This window comes from Bos indicus, chromosome 5 (genome assembly GCF_029378745.1).
Source record: "Bos indicus isolate NIAB-ARS_2022 breed Sahiwal x Tharparkar chromosome 5, NIAB-ARS_B.indTharparkar_mat_pri_1.0, whole genome shotgun sequence".
Taxonomy (NCBI): domain Eukaryota; kingdom Metazoa; phylum Chordata; class Mammalia; order Artiodactyla; family Bovidae; genus Bos; species Bos indicus.
Window position 1 is genome coordinate 85,738,684 of NC_091764.1, and position 18,477 is coordinate 85,757,160.

Genomic DNA, 18,477 nt, shown 5'->3' on the forward strand with positions numbered 1-18,477 from the left:
CACACAGTCAGTTGACATGCCAGCAACAGCCCTGATCTCCCAACACTGACATTATCAGAGGAAGTATTGCCAGGAGAAGTTTCATGGCCTCCTCTAAAGAATGAGGTTGACTTTTTACCCACATAGAGATTCAGAGAGGCCCCTGTGAAGAGTATCTTGACTTTGAACAGGACAGAGTTATTGTTGGTTTTAGATTTTCATGTCTGCCTGTTTGCATTTAGGCCAAGAATACTTTTATTTATCTTTACTACTTTCTTGTTAATACTGGCTAAACCATTGTGTAAGAACAAAACTTTTTATTATATTAAATGATTATTGAAACTATGGCATGGTCTCAGTGGAAATGTACTAATATATGTGTGTGTGTGTGTGTGTGCGTGTGTGCATGCATGCATGCTCTGTTACTTAGTTGTGTCCAATTTTTGCAACCCTATTGACTCTAGCCCACCAGTCTCCTCCGTCCATGGGATTTTCCAGGCACGAATACTGAAGTGGGTTGCCATTTTCTTGTCTAGGGGAATTTGCTGACACAGAGATTGAACCTACCTCTCCTGCATTAGCAGGCGGATTCTTTTACTGCTGAGCCACCTGGGAGGCCCAGTGTATCTTTGTACTAATATACAAATTAGCATTTGTATATTGTACAAAAGTAGTTTAGTAGCTTAGTTTTGAAAACTGGCCTAAGTCCTGAATTTAAAAATTCTAATACAGTTTGACTTGTTCACACAAAGGCAAAGGCACCAACACATTGAGGAAGAGATTTTTTAAATGGGGTTAAAGTGGATATGTTTTCAGGGGTGGATGGCAGACTCAGACCAGGCAGTGGTGAAGTGGCAGGTGCAGGCATCAGACTAGGTCAAAGGTCAGGCCTAGCACCGCCTTATGTTAACTGGTTCAGTTTCCTAACTGCTATGTACCTTGTGCTGTGAAACATACCAACCTGTAGAGATTTCTGTCAAGATCCAAGGGTAAATGGATCCAGAATGGTGCATGATAGAGTGGGCCAAATAAACCTCTTATAAAAGTTTATTTTTCTTTAAAAAATGTCAACTTTTTCTTGTTTATGTTCAAGTTCAAATTAGGTGCCCCTTCGCTGGTGGCTCAGAGGTTAAAGCATCTGCCTGGAATGCGGGAGACCCGGGTTCGATCCCTGGGTTGGAAAGATCCCCTGGAGAAGGAAATGGTAACCCACTCCAGTACTCTTGCCTGGAGAATCCCATGGAGGGAGGAGCCTGGTGGGCTACAGTCCATGGGGTCGCAAAGAGTCGGAAACGACTGAGTGACTTCACTTTCACTTCACTTTCAAATTAGGTAACATTTCCCTCCTTTGGCTTTCTTACACCTGTCTGTTGCTTCTGTCCTTGTTAGCTCCCTATCTCTATCCTTATACCCAATGCTGTTCTTTTTAATATTTTATTATTATTGCCTGCGCTGGGTCTTCGTTGCGACACTTGGGATCATCAGTCTTTATGGCAGCATGGGAACCTTGAGTTGTGGTATGTGGGCTCTAGTTCCCTGACCTGGGATCCAACCCAAACTGTCTGCATTGGGAGTTTGGAGTCTTAGCCACCAAATCATCAAGGATGCCCCCCAGTACTGTTGAATTGTTCTGAGGTAAAGGTTTTTGATATTAAGCATCTGGATTTGTAGTTGTTTTGTGAGCTGCTTTTTTATTTCTTTTCAGTATGTTCCTTATTGATTCCTTTTCCTCATGTCCCTAAAAATATCCTACTTATTGATAATGTATGTTTCCCTTGTCTTTATTAGAAAACAGAGAATGGCAAAATGCAGCAGCATTAAGATTTAGCTATGCATCGGTGTAGTGCCTCTCAGTTTATCAGCTTAAAAATCCTTTGAATCTCTGAAATTGAAAAATCTGAAATTTGAATCGGTGATGCATTTGAAATCATGTCAGAACACCGTTTTACTCCTTTTTGAGGGGGGGGTGTGTGTGTGTGTGTGTATGTGTATTTGTATGTGTGTTGATTCAACATGTGTATATATTCTATTTTCCCCATCTGGCATCTGATTTAGCACCAGCCTATCTAGCTGTTCTGTGTCAAGAGGGCTCCAGCCTTTTCACTATGAAAGAGAAAGAAGTGAAATAATAAAAAGGAAAAGTCTTCCACTACCTCCCCCTCCTCACTTTTTGTTTAGTTGTTTCTAAGCAAGTTTCTTGCCATTTACCTTTGCATCTGCATTGCTTATTGATTGGCAATTTTAAAATTGTTTATTGTGCTCTTTTGTTTCACTGTTCAAGAGCTAAAACAAAAGCTCCCAGGCCCTGTGAGGTACACATTTGCATGCGGTGAGCGTTGCCCGAGGAAAAAGTAATTGCTAATGCATATTTATGGGGCACAAATTTGCCATTTGTTTATGCATAAAATTATCAATAGTGCAGGGCGGCCCAGCCGTAGAAAATGGTGACCTTTTTAGCTTAATAAATAGAAATCAGCTGTTATTGTGAAGAGATCAGCCATTTATTCTGTGTTGAGGGACATTGCCGGGAAAATGCAGATTGGGGCTGGCAATATCATTAAATGGAAGGCCAATGACCCTTTCCGTAGAGTCTATTATACTTTATCTAATAGGGGATAAATGACTCTGGTTGGCAAATGGAAAAAAAAAAAGAACAACAGTTTTTTTTTTTTTCTTTTGTAGTTTTATAACTCTGTGGATTTTAAGCCATAAAAGTGAACAGGAAACCTCATACTGACCTGTTGCTAGAATTCTCTCAAAAAATATCTGTTTTAAAGTTGCTTTTCCTATTGGTTATTCTCTATTTCAGTTTGTACCCATCAAAACAGAAAGTCAGATACTTTTTTCCAGGAAAATAGATCTTTAGTTTTTGGCCTTTTTTTTTTTTTTTTTTTTTCTTTCTTTGTCTTTCTTTTGGCTATACTTTTAATCTTTACAGTACAGGAGTATTTGTATTTTACAGGGTTGCTTTACATTTGATATCTTAAAAATATTAAAAGTAGAAGAAGATACTCTCAAAATAAAGTTAGGAATAAATTGTAAACGGAAGTTTTCTGTTTAAAACTAAGCATAAGAATGGCTTCTGAGAGGACTTCTCTGGTGGTACAGTGGATAAAAACCTCCTGCCAGTGCAGGGAATATGGGTTCCATGCCTGATCGGGGAAGATGCCACATGTCACAGAGCAGCTACCGAGCCTGCACTCCAGTGCCCTCGAGCTGCAGCTGCTGAAGCCCATGTGCCTGGAGCCTGTGCTCTGCAACAAGAGAGAAGCCACCACAATGAGAAGCCCATGCAGTGCAGTGAAGAGGAGCCCCCACTCCCCGCAACTAGAGGAAGCCTGAGCGCCACAGGGAAGACCCAGCACAACCAAAACTAATTAACTTTATAAAAAGAATAGCTTCTGAGGGAAGTGTGTGGGTCCTTTGGATTAGTAAAAATATTATATGAGTGTAAAACCTTCTCATCATTTCTTTTTTTTTTTTTTTTGCCATACCACATGGTTTGCCAGGATCTTAGTTCCCTCAACAAGGATTGAACTCAGGGCCACGGCAGTGAAAGCATGGAGTCCTAATCACTGAACCTTCAGGGAACTCCCAGCATATTTTCTTGCTATGTAAAAACCAACAGACAGTCATTGTATCTTTTTTGGTTGTTTCACTGAGTGAAATGCCCTTAGTTTCCCCAGAGCTTGCTTGAAACTATGGTTTCATGTGATGTGATCTCAGGCTACATTTTTTTGGCCAGTGTCTCTCTGGTAGGCTAGTGATCATTTTGGTCTTTTAGGTTTTTTTTTAATTGAGTCTCCTCAATCATTATAGAAGTCACTAAGAAGTGGTGTTTGCTTTCTCAGTATTGTAATGATTTGATGCACTGAAAATTTTATGTAAGTTACAAAACAAGTTAATACAACAGAAATGTGTAAATCCACCTGGGAAGATGGCGGAGCTCTTGGAAGCTCCACGCATGCTCCTTCGTAATTGTGTATCCTAACACGAGTGCAGAGAAGGCAATGGCACCCCACTCCAGTACTCTTGCCTGGAAAATCCCATGGATGGAGGAGCCTGGTAGGCTGCAGTCCATGGGGTCGCTAAGAGTCAGACACGACTGAGCGACTTCACTTTCACTTTTCACTCTCATGCATTGAAGAAGGAAATGGCAACCCACTCCAGTGTTCTTGCCTGGAGAATCCCAGGGATGGGGGAGCCTCGTGGGCTGCCGTCTATGGGGTTGCACAGAGTCGGACACGACTGAAGAGACTTAGCAGCAGCAGCAGCAGCAGCATGAGTGCACTGCACTAGGTTTCAAGCTTCAACAGTGGTGGATTTGCAGCCACCAATCTTGCCCTCGTGCCACACTGGAGTACGACAGTGCATTCTGCAGCATGTCACCAGTGACTGAGTAACCTTTTACTGGCAGAAGTAGGTCTGTTGTTCTCTTTTAAAGTAGAGGTTGTGAATAGGATTCAGACACTAGGGTACATTAGTCCATAAAATGAATATATTTTTATGTCATTTATAAGATATTGATTTTAGGTCCATTAGATTCATGGTGCCTAGTGGGAGAAAAAACAATGATTTAATGGGTAGGTTGGAATTTCAGAAGGAAGAACAACGGGGATTAACCCTTTCTTCTTCAGCTTCCTGCCCCCCGGTATATAATATTGTCAAGGAGCTGAGGAGAGGACTTTAGGAGACAGGGACACTTTATCACCTGGCTTCCCTGCACTTTACAAGGGATCACAAAACAAATTTCAGCTGGATTATTACTATGTCTCTGAATGTGACAGAACAGATCACTCTCAGTTGATGAGTTGCCAAAACTATCTTTTATAAGGTAATTTTTAAGTTGGTGGATATATTTTGTGTTCTAAAGCTCAGAGCACATTTATTTAGAGACTTAATAATTTAAGATATTGTTTATGGAGATTAAAGATATGAAGAATACAGCTTAGATTTTTTTCAAGGGTCTTTTTCTCAACTCTAAGAAAGGAAAGATCATCCTGCTGTCGTGTCAGTTATACCCTTTCTTAGGCAAGTCTTAAGTGATATTGGTGAGAATGACCAGCATAATTTTTAAAGTCGGGTGTTGCCTGTTCCAAAAATACATAGATAATTACTGGTTTATATAAGCCTCTTTTCTGATAAGAAGATGACTGAAATATTACTTCATTTCTATGTTATTAAATTTAGATGTAAAGCACTTATAATAATTCTAGTCAATTTCGCTCAACTAATGTTACTACTACCTGAAAGGAATTTCCTCTTAGGCTGCTTTGGAAGCTACATCTTCATTATTATATCTGAAAACACCTAATTACAATATAGGTATGAAAATCTTAAAAATTCCAATCATCACTCCAGTCTTGTGACATACTGATATATTATGGTTAAAGAAAAATATGCCAACTGAAATCTGATTAGCTTAAAACTTGACCTTACATAAAGATTATGGTATCAACAAACATTTTTTTAGAACATATTTTAGTTCAGGTTTTTCATGTTCTGTGACAAAAATATAAAAATACAGGCTCCCTCTTGTGGGTAAAATTACCAGCTGTGTATTTCTGTATTGCCCACTTATGGGATATGACAAATTTTTTGGTTTCATTTTTAAGTAAATTCTACTGTGGCAGTGTCTTTATAGTTGCTTAGATGTGATGTTTCAGTTAATTGATAAAAGTAAAGTTTGGGGTACCTTTTTAGTATAATTTTTTTTTAATTAAAATAGACAGTTTTTTTTAAAAGAATTGGCAGACCATGTGTAGACAACCTTTATTTTACTGCTGCTACTGCTAAGTCACCTCAGTCGTGTCCGACTCTGTGCGACCCCACAGACAGCAGCCCACCAGGCTCCCCCGTCCCTGGGATTCTCCAGGCAAGAACACCGGAGTGGGTTGCCATTTCCTTCTCCAATGCATGAAAGTGAAAAGTGAAAGTGAAGTCGCTCAGTCGTGTCCGACTCTTAGCGGCCCCATGGACTGCAGCCTACCAGGCTCCTCTGTCCATGCGATTTTCCAGGCAAGAGTACTGGAGTGGAGTGCCATATTTTACTGCAACAGCATAATTTCTCTTTTTCAAAACTTTTAATTTTATATTAGAGTTTAGTTGCCCAACAAGGTTATGGTAGTTTCAGGTGTACAGCAGAGAGATTCAGTTATGCATATACACATATCTACTCTTTTTCAAATTATTTTCCCGTTTAGGTTGTTCCAAAATATTAAGCAGAGTTCCCTGTGTTGTGCAGTAAGTCCTTGTTGGTTATCCACTTTAAATATAACAGTATTTACATGTTGATCCCAGACTCCTTAGTTAACCTTTCAACCCATCTTCCCCCCAACCTCCTCTTAAGCATGAGTTAGTTCTCTGTGAGTCTGCTCTGCTTTGTAAGTTATTTTTATCATCTCTTTTTAGATTATGCATATAAGCAGTATCATATGATATTTCTCTTTCTAACTCCACTCAATATGACAATCTCCAGGTTTATCATGTTGCTGCCAATGGCATGATTTCATTCTTTTTAATGGCTAAGTAATATTCCATTGCATATACACACCACATCTTTTGTATCCATTCATCTGTCAATAGACATTTAGGTTGCTTCTATGTCTTGGCTGTTACAAACAAGTAGCAGCATAACTTCTGATGTTCAAAATGTAATAACTTTTCTCCTTTTTAAATACTTTCCAAAGCAGTAATTAGTGAATTGATGAAATGATGTGGAGTCTTCTGTCAATGTGGTGACTTCTGGATTTCTGTGCTTATTAACAAAAGATCTGATATTGGAATGAAGTAAAAGCCCCTCTACTAATCATGGTCTAGATGGATAACAATATGGTAATGAAACTACCCTAATACCGTAAGCCATGTGACCAAAATAGTGAATAATCAATGGCATAATAAGAATGATGATGAATGACTCAATTCTCCATAAATTGAACTGATAGTAAAGACGGTGAACTGGCACCAAGGCTGTGGCTACCACCAAGGACTGATTCCTTGCTTTCAAAAGTCTGATTCTTGAGAATTTCAATCGATTGCCAGAGACAGTTTTTGTTTAACCTAAGGAACTGATAACAGCCAGAGTTCCATTCACTTCTCAAGGTGGCAAGAGCAATGTTTTTGAAACTGGACTGGGCAGTACAGGCACAGAGACACAAGCAGGAATGTCAGTGTAGAGACAGCTGAGTGGCTCCCACTAGACAGTGGCTGTGTTGACCTTGGCTGTCACACTTTTGAGTGCAATCCAAGAAAGGAACTATGAGGACACTTGAAAATTTTTCATAACTCATTCCAAGAAAGAAGAACCTTAATGCTACCTGTCCTGAAGTATACTCAGGATGTTTATATCAAAATTATACAAAATGAACAACTTACGATTAATAAATACAGAGGAGGGGGTGACAGAGAATGAGATGGTTGGATGGCATCACTCACTCAATGGACATGAGTTTGAGCAAACTCTGGGAAATAGTGAAGGGCAGGAGGAAGGGCAGTAGGAAGCCTGGAATCCTGCAGTCCATGGGGTCACAAAGAGTCTGACACAACTGAGTGACTAAACAAAAACAGCAAATTAATATATAATGCCTTTAACAGAATTTATATGTATAGTTTTTGGATTAATTCTTATGGTATTATGATATCAAAGTAATGCCTCTTTTTCAGTAAATAATAACTATCAGATCAGATCAGATCAGTCGTTCAGTCGTGTCCGACTCTTTGCGACCCCATGAATCGCAGCACGCCAGGCCTCCCTGTCCATCACCAACTCCCGGAGTTCACTCAGACTCACATCCATCAAGTCAGTGATGCCATCCAGCCATCTCATCCTCTGTCGTCCCCTTCTCCTCTTGCCCTGAGTCCCTCCCAGCATCAGAGTCTTTTCCAATGAGTCAACTCTTCTCATGAGGTGGCCAAAGTACTGGAGTTTCAGCTTTAGCATCATTCCTTCCAAAGAAATCCCAGGGCTGATGTATCTATATAAATAGATATTTATATATATATATATAAATTTATTTGAAAACCTTAGACATCTCATGCTTCTAAAGAGTTATATCTTGATATATTTAGTAAAAAGGAACAGTGCACTGTTAATGGTCTACTTTTATTTTTTCTAGATTCCTCTTGCTAATGACACGAGTCCTGTCTGAATCTACTTACAAGATTCTGAAGCCTGAACAGAAAATTTTGGCACTGCACTGGGTAGGAGAAAGATACACTCATAAAACACATAATACACACCTTTGAAAAAACTGATTATTTTAAAAATGGAAGTTTATGTGCCTTATTTTTAATTTATAAGTAAAATATGTGACATATGCATATAAAGCTATAATACATAGTCTTTTATGTTCAGATGACAACTGAATTTGTAATTATAATTTTCAGACTCATTATGAAGGTAATGTTTCTAAACTGGCAGATGTAAGCAACGTTTCTTTTCTTTTCATTTCCTTAATGAGATACACATTTCTTAAAGTTGCAAAAGCTTTTCTTCTTCACTGAAATTTAAAAAAAAAAAACATTTTTTGCTACTTTTTGTTGTTGCTGAAAAAGAAATACTCTGGGTCACAATGGGTAGGTCACAGATTTTACAAAACTTCCCATAGGCTATTAAGTATTTCAGGGTATGTTTTTGTAAACACATACAAAAGTACAAGTTTGCTGAGGCCAAACAGGTATTTTCCAATTTGCTTGGCAGGAAAATTTATTGGGCATCTGTCTGTGTGTGTGTTTATGAAATGCTTGTAAAAATTATACTCTTGGGAATAGGAATTGAATGTTTGACCACAGACCTGGAGTTAAAAATCCTGTTATAGTTCCATGACTGACTGACTATCATATGAATGAGAGCAGAAAAGGTTGGAGGAAAGGTGTCCTATTGTTTAGAAATTTGTTACCAGTAAAATGGAAAAGGAATTACCTTTCTGTTTAGTTGAAGAGAATAGTAAAAAAGTTGTCTTTCTGCGAATGAATTCAAATTTATTTCCTAATCCACTTGAAAAGTCATATGATTTATGTTTCTAGAACTTCAAGATACAAGTTTATTTGTGAAAACCCTTACATTCAATGGTAGTTTTTTATCATCTTTAAAAATGGAATTGTTTTAAATCCCCAAAATACTTTAAAATATTCATAAATAAGACTTTATATATTCACAGACAAATGAATCAAAGTAATATGGGAGAAAGCATTGTGAATATAGCTTTAATGATAACAGAATGGAAATGGAACTGGAATAAGTCACGAATTATTGCAGAACTTAAACTTTTATAGTTTTACAAGTAAAGACAGAAATATAAATAAAATTAAATGGGAAATGGAAAACTAGGACTACTTTTAATAAATATAGCAAACATCCTATGTAAAGAGCTATTATTATGAGAAAGGCAGTAACATCTTAATTTAAAACATAACAAGATATAAGAACAAATAATTAATGAAGAATGCAATTCTAGTGCAAAAGGATAGTAAAAGAAATGCAAAGTTACGTTTCACTTAAACTCAAACTAGTAAAAAGTAGTTTGGAATAATGTTGTAAAAGAATGTAGGGAGTTGGGTGCGTTCAGTAATGTTGGAAAAAGTTTATATTTGTTCCGCTTTCCACAAAACAATTTAACTATCTCTGTTAAGAGCCTTAAATGTTTCCAAAGCATTCTATGCAACATTTTCACTTTGCTAGTTTGGAAAGGTTTGGTTGGAAGTAATCCAAATTGTTTTAAAAAGGTGGAACTTTATCTTTTCTTACGTGAAGTCTGTGTACTCAGTAAAGAGATGATCAGGAGGTGCCATAGTCATTAGGGACCCAGATCCTTCATCTTCTGCTCTGTTTCCCTGAAACTTTTACCTCATGTTTTGGGATATCCAGTATTGATACTCCAGCAATAAAGTCAATATTCTAGCAGCAGGAAAAGAATATTTCTAGAAGATTTATGCTCTTTCCCTGTTGGTATTGTCGCTAAGCTGTATCCGACTCTTTGCAGTCCCATGAACTGCAGCATGCCAAGCTTCCCAGTCCTTCACGATCTCCCAGTTTGCTCAAACTCATGTCTACTGAGTTGGTGATGCCATCCCAGCATCTCATCCTCTGTCGCCCTCTTCCCTCCTGCCCTCAATCTTTCCCAATGTCAGGATCTTTTCCAATAAGTCCACTCTTTGCATCAGATGGCCAAAGTATTGGAGCTTCAGCTTCAGCATCAGGCCTTCCAGTGAATATTCAGGGTTGATTTCCTTTAGAATTGACTCGGTTGATCTCTTTGCTCTCTAAGGGAGTCTCAAGAATCTTCTCCAGCACCATAGTTCAAAAGCACCATAATTCTTCGGCACTCAGCCTTCCTTATGGTCCCACTCTTGCATCTGTATGTGGCTGCTAGAATAACCATAGCTTTGTCTATATGAACCTCTGTCAGCAATGTGATGTCTCTACTTTTTAATATGCTGTCTAGGTTTGTCATAGATCTTCTTCCAAGGAGCAAACATCTTTTAATTTCACAGCTGCAGTCACTGTCCACAGTGATTTTGGAGCCCCCAAAATAAGCTCTGTCTCTGTTTCTACTTTTTCTCCATCTATTTGCCATGAAATGATGGGACCAGATGCCATGCTCTTAGTTTTTTGAATGTTGAGTTTTATGCCACCTTTTTCTTTGCTGAAACTCTCCTCTTTCATTCTCAACAAGAGGCTCTTTAGTTCCTCTTCATTTTCTGCCATAAGAGTGATATCATCTGCATATTGTTGATATTTCTCCTGGCAATCTTGATCCAGCTTATATTTCATCCTGCCTGGCATTTCCCATGATGTACTCTGTTTGTAAGTTACATAAACAGGGTGACAATATACCACCTTGACATACTCCTTTCCCAGTTTTAAAAGCAGCAGGAAATATTCTGGCAGCAGGAAGGGAATATTTCTAGAAGATTTATGTTCTCTCCCTATATGGATATCTTTTGAAAAGTGTCCATAGCTGTTCCACTTATATTCAATTGACTAGAACAAAGTTGCCTGACCATGACACACTTAAAAAGAGTTTAGAAGATATAGTTTTATTTTGGAAGATAAATTTGAGGAAATTACTATTGTTGGATAATAGAGACTAGATATTAGGGCCCAACTAACATTATTTGGTAATTTCACTTCCAGAATTTCTAAATTAATGAAATAATTAAAAGTGACACACTTTATGTATTATGATCATTTCATATATTTATAATGCAAATACTTTGAGGTTGAATAAATTGTTCAGCAATATAGCAATAGTTGGATAGATCTGAGTGTATTCGTATTATACAGTCAATAATATATTTTCAAAGAATTTTTAAATACATATGAAATTATACATGATGTAATGTTAAATGAAACAAGTAGAATACACATTAAATATAGAGTGTATCTGCAAAAGTGTGGGTGTACACATATACACATATGCGCACACATATATACACTAAAGTATAAATATATATTACAAATGCATAGAAAATTAGCTGAAAGTAGAAACATTAAATATTAGCTCTGGATTATGAAATCATCAGTTCAGTTCAGTGGCTCAGTTGTGTCTGACTCTTTGTGAACCTATGGACTGCAGCACGCCAGGCCTCCCTGTCCATCACCAACTCCCAGAGTTTACTCAATCTCATGTCCATTGAGTCAGTGATGCCATCCAACCATCTCATCCTCTGTCGTCCCCTTTTCCTCCTGCCTTCAATCTTTCCCAGCATCAGGGTCTTTTCAAATGAGTCAGCTCTTCACATCAGATGGCCAAAATATTGGAGTTTCAGCTTCAGCATCAGTCCTTCCAATGAATATTCAGGACTGATTTCCTTTAGGATTGACTGGTTGGATCTCCTTCCAGAATCTTCCAGAGAATTCCAAGGAATTCTCAAGACTCTTCTCCAATACCACAGTTCAAAAGCATCAGTTCTTCAGTGCTCAGCTTTCTTTATAGTCCAACTCTCACATCCATACATGACTACTAGAAAAACCATAGCATTGACTAGATGGAACTTTGTTGGCAAAGTAATGTCTCTGCTTTTTAATATGCTATCTAGGTTGGTCATAACTTTTCTTCCAAGGAGCAAGTGTCTTTTAATTTGATGGCTGCAGTTACCGTCTGAGTTGATTTTGGAGCCCAGAAAAATAAAGTCAGCCGCTGTTATTAATGTTTCTCTAGCTATTTGCCATGAAGTGATGCGACCAGATGCCATGATAATAGTTTTCTGAATGTTGAGCTTTAAGCCAACTTTTTCACTCTCCTGTTTCACTTTCATCAAGAGGTTCTTTAGTTCTTCTTTACTTTCTGCCATAAGGGTGGTATCATCTGCATATCTGAGGTTACTGATATTTCTCCCAGCAGTGTTGATTCCAGCTTGTGCTTCATCCAGCCCAGCATTTCTCATGATGTACTCTGCATAGAAGTTAAATAAGCAGGGTGACAATATACAGCCTTGACATACTCCTTTTCCTGTTTGGAACCAGTCTGCTGTTCCACGTCCAGTTCTAACTGTTGCTTCCTGACCTGCATACAGATTTCTCAAGAGGCAAGTCAGGTGGTCTGGTATTCCCATCTCTTGAAGAATTTTCCACAGTTTATTGTGATCTACACAGTCAAGTCTTTGGCATAGTTAATAAAGCAGAAATAGATGTTTTTCTGAAACTCTCTTGCTTTTTCGATGATCCAGCATATGTTGGCAGTTTGATCTCTGGTTCCTCTGCCTTTTCTAAATCCAGCTTGAACATCTGGAAGTTCATGGTTCACATATTACTGAAGCCTGGCTTGGAGAATTTTGAGCATTACTTTACTAGCATGAGAGATGAGTGCAATTGTGTGGTAATTTGAGCATTCTTTGGCATTGCCTTTCTTAGGGTTTGGAATGAAAACTGACCTTTTCCAGTCCTATGACCACTGTGGAGTTTTCCAAATTTGCTGACATATTGAGTGCAGCACTTTCACAGCATCATATTTTTGGATTTGAGATAGCTCAACTGGAATTCCATCACCTCCACTAGCTTTGTTCTTAGTGATGCTTCCTAAGGCCCACTTGACTTCACATTCCAGGATGTCTGGCTCTAGGTGAGTGATCACACCATCGTGATTATCTAGGTTGTGAAGATATATTTTGTACAGTTCTTCTGTATATTCTTGCCACCTCTTCTTAATATCTTCTGCTTCTATTAGTTCCATACCATTTCTGTCCTTTATTGATCTCATCTTTGCACGGAATGTTCCCTTGGTATCTCTAGTTTCTTGAAGAGATCTCTAGTCTTTCCCATTGTATTGTTTTCCTCTATTTCTTTGCACTGATCATTGTGGAAGGCTTTCTTATCTCTCCTTGTTCTTTGGAACTCTGCATTCAAATAGGCATATCTTTCCTTTTCTCCTTTTCTTTTTGCTTCTCTTCTTTTCACAGCTATTTGTAAGGCCTCCTCAGACAGCCATTTTGCATTTCTTTTTCTTGTACATGATCTTGATCCCTGTCTCCTGTACAATGCCACGAACCTCCATCCATAGTTCTTCATACACTCTATCAGTTCTAGTCCCTTAAATCTCTTTTTCACTTCTACTGTAAAACGGTAAGGGATTTGATTTAGGTTGTACCTGAATGGTCTAGTGGTTTTTCTTGTTTCAATTTAAGTCTGAATTTGGCAATAAGGAGTTCATGATCTGAGCTGCAGTCAGCTGCTGGTCTTGTTTTTGCTGACTGTATAGAGCTTTTCCATCTTTGTCTGCAAAGAATATAATCAGTCTGATTTCAGTATTGATCATCTGTTGATGTCCATGTGTAGAGTCTTCTCTTGTGTTGTTAGAAATCATGAAATTATTAGCAACTTTAATTTTCTTTATAGTTTGCACATTTTTAACAAATATGATTTAGCATTAATTATTGAGAAATATTAAAAGTATAGAATTCCAAATGGTTACATAAGTTGCTTAGTGCCTCTCTTTAAAATACTCTGTGTGTGTCTTTTCAAGGAGAGATGAAACAGCTTATCACTCATCCTTTTTGAGTGCTTTTCATGAAGTCAGATTGCATAAGCTTTTCTTCTCAGTAGAGGCATATACAGTTTCTCAGAAATCTTGGTAGTGTTGCAGCCTGGCTACATATTTTTAGATTAAGACAGATTGAGATATTGTTCAGTGGCATTTGACAAGCACCTTAAGGTTGTTGGTAATCATTCTGATTTCAAAGACAAAATGTGAAACTTTAAAAGACTTTTCTTTCTTGTGTGTAAGTGACCAAGTTTGAGTACTGCAATTCTGGATTAAGAATATTCTCTCTTTTTTAGGAGTTTTTTTGTAACCATATTATGATGTATTAGGGTATTAAAGGAGTGAAGGTTTTTCTGGAAGTAAGTGAAAAGCCACAATTAGCAATTTGTGAGAAATTCATGGCAGAAATTAGAATCAGGTTTTTTTTTTTTTTTTTTTTTCTCTGAAGCTAAGCTGACTTAACTCTTTGGAATTTATAAGAGAAGCATAATGTTGAGATGCATCAACTTTGCAGACATGCTGTTTGGGTTCAGTTTCTGACTATACCACTTAGGGCTGCTACTGTTGGGTATGTTCCTTAAGTACCAGTTCCTCACATATAAAATGTAAATAATAATGGAAAATAGTTTCAAGCAAATACCACGTGGATACTGGTTTAACTACACTGGTTATACAAAATAGACTTTAAAAACCAAACCATTACTGGAGATAAAGTTACTCTTTAAGTGATTGAAGTTTCAATTTGAATGGAAGATAGAATGATATTAAATCTAAGTGTCCCTAAGAGCATAACCTCAAAACAGATTAAGGAAAATTTAACAGAATAGCAGGGAGAAATAAACAATCCACAGTAGCAGTGAATATTAACTAGTAATTGATGGAATGAAATAGAAAAGAATCAGTAGAGGGGGATAGAGTTGAAATATAAGACTAAGAAATTTGACATTGTAGACATATATAGAACCTTGCATGCAACAGTAAAATTCACATTATTTTGAAGAACACATTGAATAATTACAAAAATTGACCATATGCTGAGTCATAAATTAGGTCTCAACTGTTTTCAAAGAATTGGAATTATACCAGTGAAATTAAGCTGCAGGTGATAACAAAAATATAGCTAGAAAAAAATTTAAAAATTAAAAAGAAATCACAATAATAATTATGAATACTTTAGACTAACTAAAAATGTACATCTTATATGTAACAATTGTAGAACACCTATAAGAAGCATTTACTGGGAAATTTATACCTTAAATGTACTAGAGAAAATAAATTGAACATTAGTAAGTCAAGACTTTATCTGAAAAAAAAATGAATTAAAGTACATAATTAATGAGGTCAGAAGCAAACATATAAAGAATAGAAGCAAGGCAGCCAAAAATTGTTACAAACGCTGAGTAAATGTTTCAACATTCTGATGAAACTGAACAAGCGAACAAGTGGCAAGAGAGGAATATCTAGTATCAGAAATGACGAAGTAACATCACAACAGATGTGCAGATATTAAACAGCTAAAAATGAGTATCATGAACTTCACATTACCAGGTTAATATTGGGAAATAGGAAGAGTTAGATGAGTGGTCAAATTCCTAGAAAAATACATCAATGATCAAAATATTCCTAAAAATACATAACTTAGCAATATTTACTTTAAAAGAGATAACCTGAATAATTTTGTAAACATTAAGGAAATTTTAGTAATCAAAATTTTCCTACAAAAGAATTCCAAACCCAGAAGGCTTTACAGGCAAATTTAAGGAAGAAATTAGTTTAATCCTTTGAAATTTTTTTTTTTTTTTCCAAAAAATAGAAGAAGAGGTAATAATCCCCAATTTATTTTATAAGGATCATATAATCTTGATACAAAACCTGGCAAAAATAGTATAAAAAAAGGATATTCAGGCAAATCTCTCTCATGAATAAAATGGAAAAACTGTCAATCAAATATTAGCAAACCAATTTCAGCAATATATTAAAAAGTTCATTAATCGTGAGCAAGTTTGTTTACTCTAGAAAATCAGCATTTGTTAGCATGTAAAAAAATCAGCCAGTGTAATACAAATTAAAAGATGATGATATCACTTGGTTATTTCAGTTAATGCAGAAAAAGGATTTAATAAAATGTATCATTTATTCCTTATTTTTGAAGTTCCTAAAAACTAAAAACAGGGAAGAGCTATATTAGTGTGATAAGAAATACTTATTGCAATCATAAATTAAAATAGTAAAATGTTGAAATCCTTCCTAATGAGATCAAGAGCAATATCAGGATATTTGTCATTGAGCATTTTACCTATAGAGCCTAGACAATACAATAAAGCAAGATAAATGCAACTATTGGGATTGGAAAAGAAACAACCATTGTTATTGGCAGATGGTATGAATTAATATGAGCATTTCAATTTGGTGCAAACAATACAATATGTACAAATCAACTATATTTCTATATATCAGCATCAATTTTTACCTAGTATTTAGTAACAAGAAATGAGTAGTACCTGTATAAGGAAAATTCTGAAAGTTTGAGAAAGATTTTAGTATTTATTAAATGAAATAAATGGTGAGATATACCATATTCATGTACAGAAAGAGCCAATATTATAACAATGTCCCCTAATCCCAAGTAGATTTGCAATCAAAATGCCAATTGCTTGTTTTGTCTATGTTGGTTTTTGTCTTTGTTATTTGTTTGGATTGTGTGTATATGTGTGTGTGAGGTTGCATGCCTTTGTGTGTATTCACCCATGTGTATGCATATGTGTGTGAGTGTGAGTGGGTGTGTGTATGTGTGTGAGTGGATGTGTAATGTGACAAGTTGATTCAAACATGAAAAGACAAGAAGAATCAAAACATTCTTGAAAAGGGGGTATATGGGTAGGATTACTTGGCCTGTTAATTTATAAAGTATTATAAATTCCGAAAGTGGCATTGCTGCTGGGGTAGGCAAGTAGAGAAATGAGAGACACTAGAGAGCTCAGTTAAGAAGCAATAGTTACTCATTTTCACTAATATGGCGGAACCAATACAATATTGTAAAGTTTAAAAATAAAATTAAAAAAAAAAAGCAACAGTTAGAACCCTTTATTTAATAACTGATTTGTTCAAGATTGAGAAAGGAGTACTATGGGACTGTCTGTTGTCACCCTGTTTGTGTAACCTATATGCTGAGCACATCATGAGAAATGCTGGGCTGGATGAGTTACAAGCTGGAATCAAGATAGGAAGGAGAAACATCAACAGTCTCAGATATGCAGATGATACCACTCTAATGGCAGAAAGCAAAGAGGAACTAAAGAGCCTCTTGATAAGGGTGAAAGAGGAGAGTGAAAGAGCCAGCTTAAAACTCAGTATTAAAAAAACTAAGATCATGGCATCTGGCCAGTTACTTCATGGCAAATAGAAGGGGAAAAGGTGGAAGTAGTGACAGATTTCCTCTACTTCAGCTCTAAAATCACTGCAGATGGTGACTGCAGCCATGAAATCAGAAGACGTTTGCTTCTTGGCAAGAAAGCTATGACAAACTTAGTGCGTTGAAAAGCAGAGACATTACTCTGCGACAAACATCTGTATAGTCAAGGCCATGGTCTTCCCAGTGGTCATGTATGGTGTGAGAACTGGACCATAAAGAAGGCAGAGCTCTGAATAACTGATGCCTTTGAACTGTGGTGTTGGAGAAGACTCCTGAGAGTCCTTGGACAGCAAGGAGATCAAACCAGTCAATCTTAAGGGAAATCAACCCTGAATACTTGTTGTAAGGGCTGATGCTGAAGCTGAAACTCCAGTAATTTGGTCATCTGATGCTAACATCTGACTCATTGGAAAAATCCCTGATGCTGGGAAAGATTTAGGGCAGAAGGAAAAGAGGATATCAAAGGATGAGATGGCTGGATGGCATCACCGATGCAGTGGACATGAACTTGGGCAGACTTTGGGAGATGGTGCGGGACAGAGAGGCCTGGTGTGCTGCAGTCCATGGGGTTACTAAGAAACAGACACGACTGAGTGACTGAACAACAGTAGAGAGCTCAGAAACAACTCTTGCATATATGGACATTTTATTTATAAGAGAGGTGGCACTTCAAAGCAGTAGAGAAATAGCAGACTTTTAAAAATACACGGTATTGGGAAAATTGACTCTTTATTGGAAAAAATGAAATTGAATCCCTATCTCACACACACACAGATATCAATTTCAGTTAGTATAAGACGTAATAAAAGAGAATCTCTTGAGATAATTTCCTATAAGAAAATCTAGGAAAATAAGTTTATGACCTGAATGTAGAGACATATTCCTTAGATAAAAAGTCACACATTCTACATTATTTTTTAAAATACACTATGAAAGTGAAAGAGGAGAGTGAAAAAGTTGGCTTAAAGCTCAACATTCAGAAAACAAAGATCATGGCATTCGGTCCCATCACTTCATGGGAAATAGATGGGGAAACAGTGGAAACAGTGGCAGACTTTATTTTTGGGGACTCCAAAATCACTACAGATGGTGACTGCAGCCATGAAA

The 18,477-nt window shown here is 36.9% G+C and overlaps 1 protein-coding gene across 21 annotated transcripts in view; it reads left to right on the top strand.

Annotated features, from left to right (window-relative positions):
• Positions 1 to 18,477, top strand: part of SOX5 (SRY-box transcription factor 5) — a 1,171,821-nt gene that overhangs the window by 316,382 nt on the left and 836,962 nt on the right. For all 21 annotated transcript variants that reach the window (XM_070788609.1, XM_070788604.1, XM_070788607.1 and 18 more), the window contains one exon: positions 8,094 to 8,178. The gene's annotated coding sequence lies outside the window, so the exon portion shown is untranslated. The remainder of the gene's footprint in view (positions 1 to 8,093; positions 8,179 to 18,477) is intronic.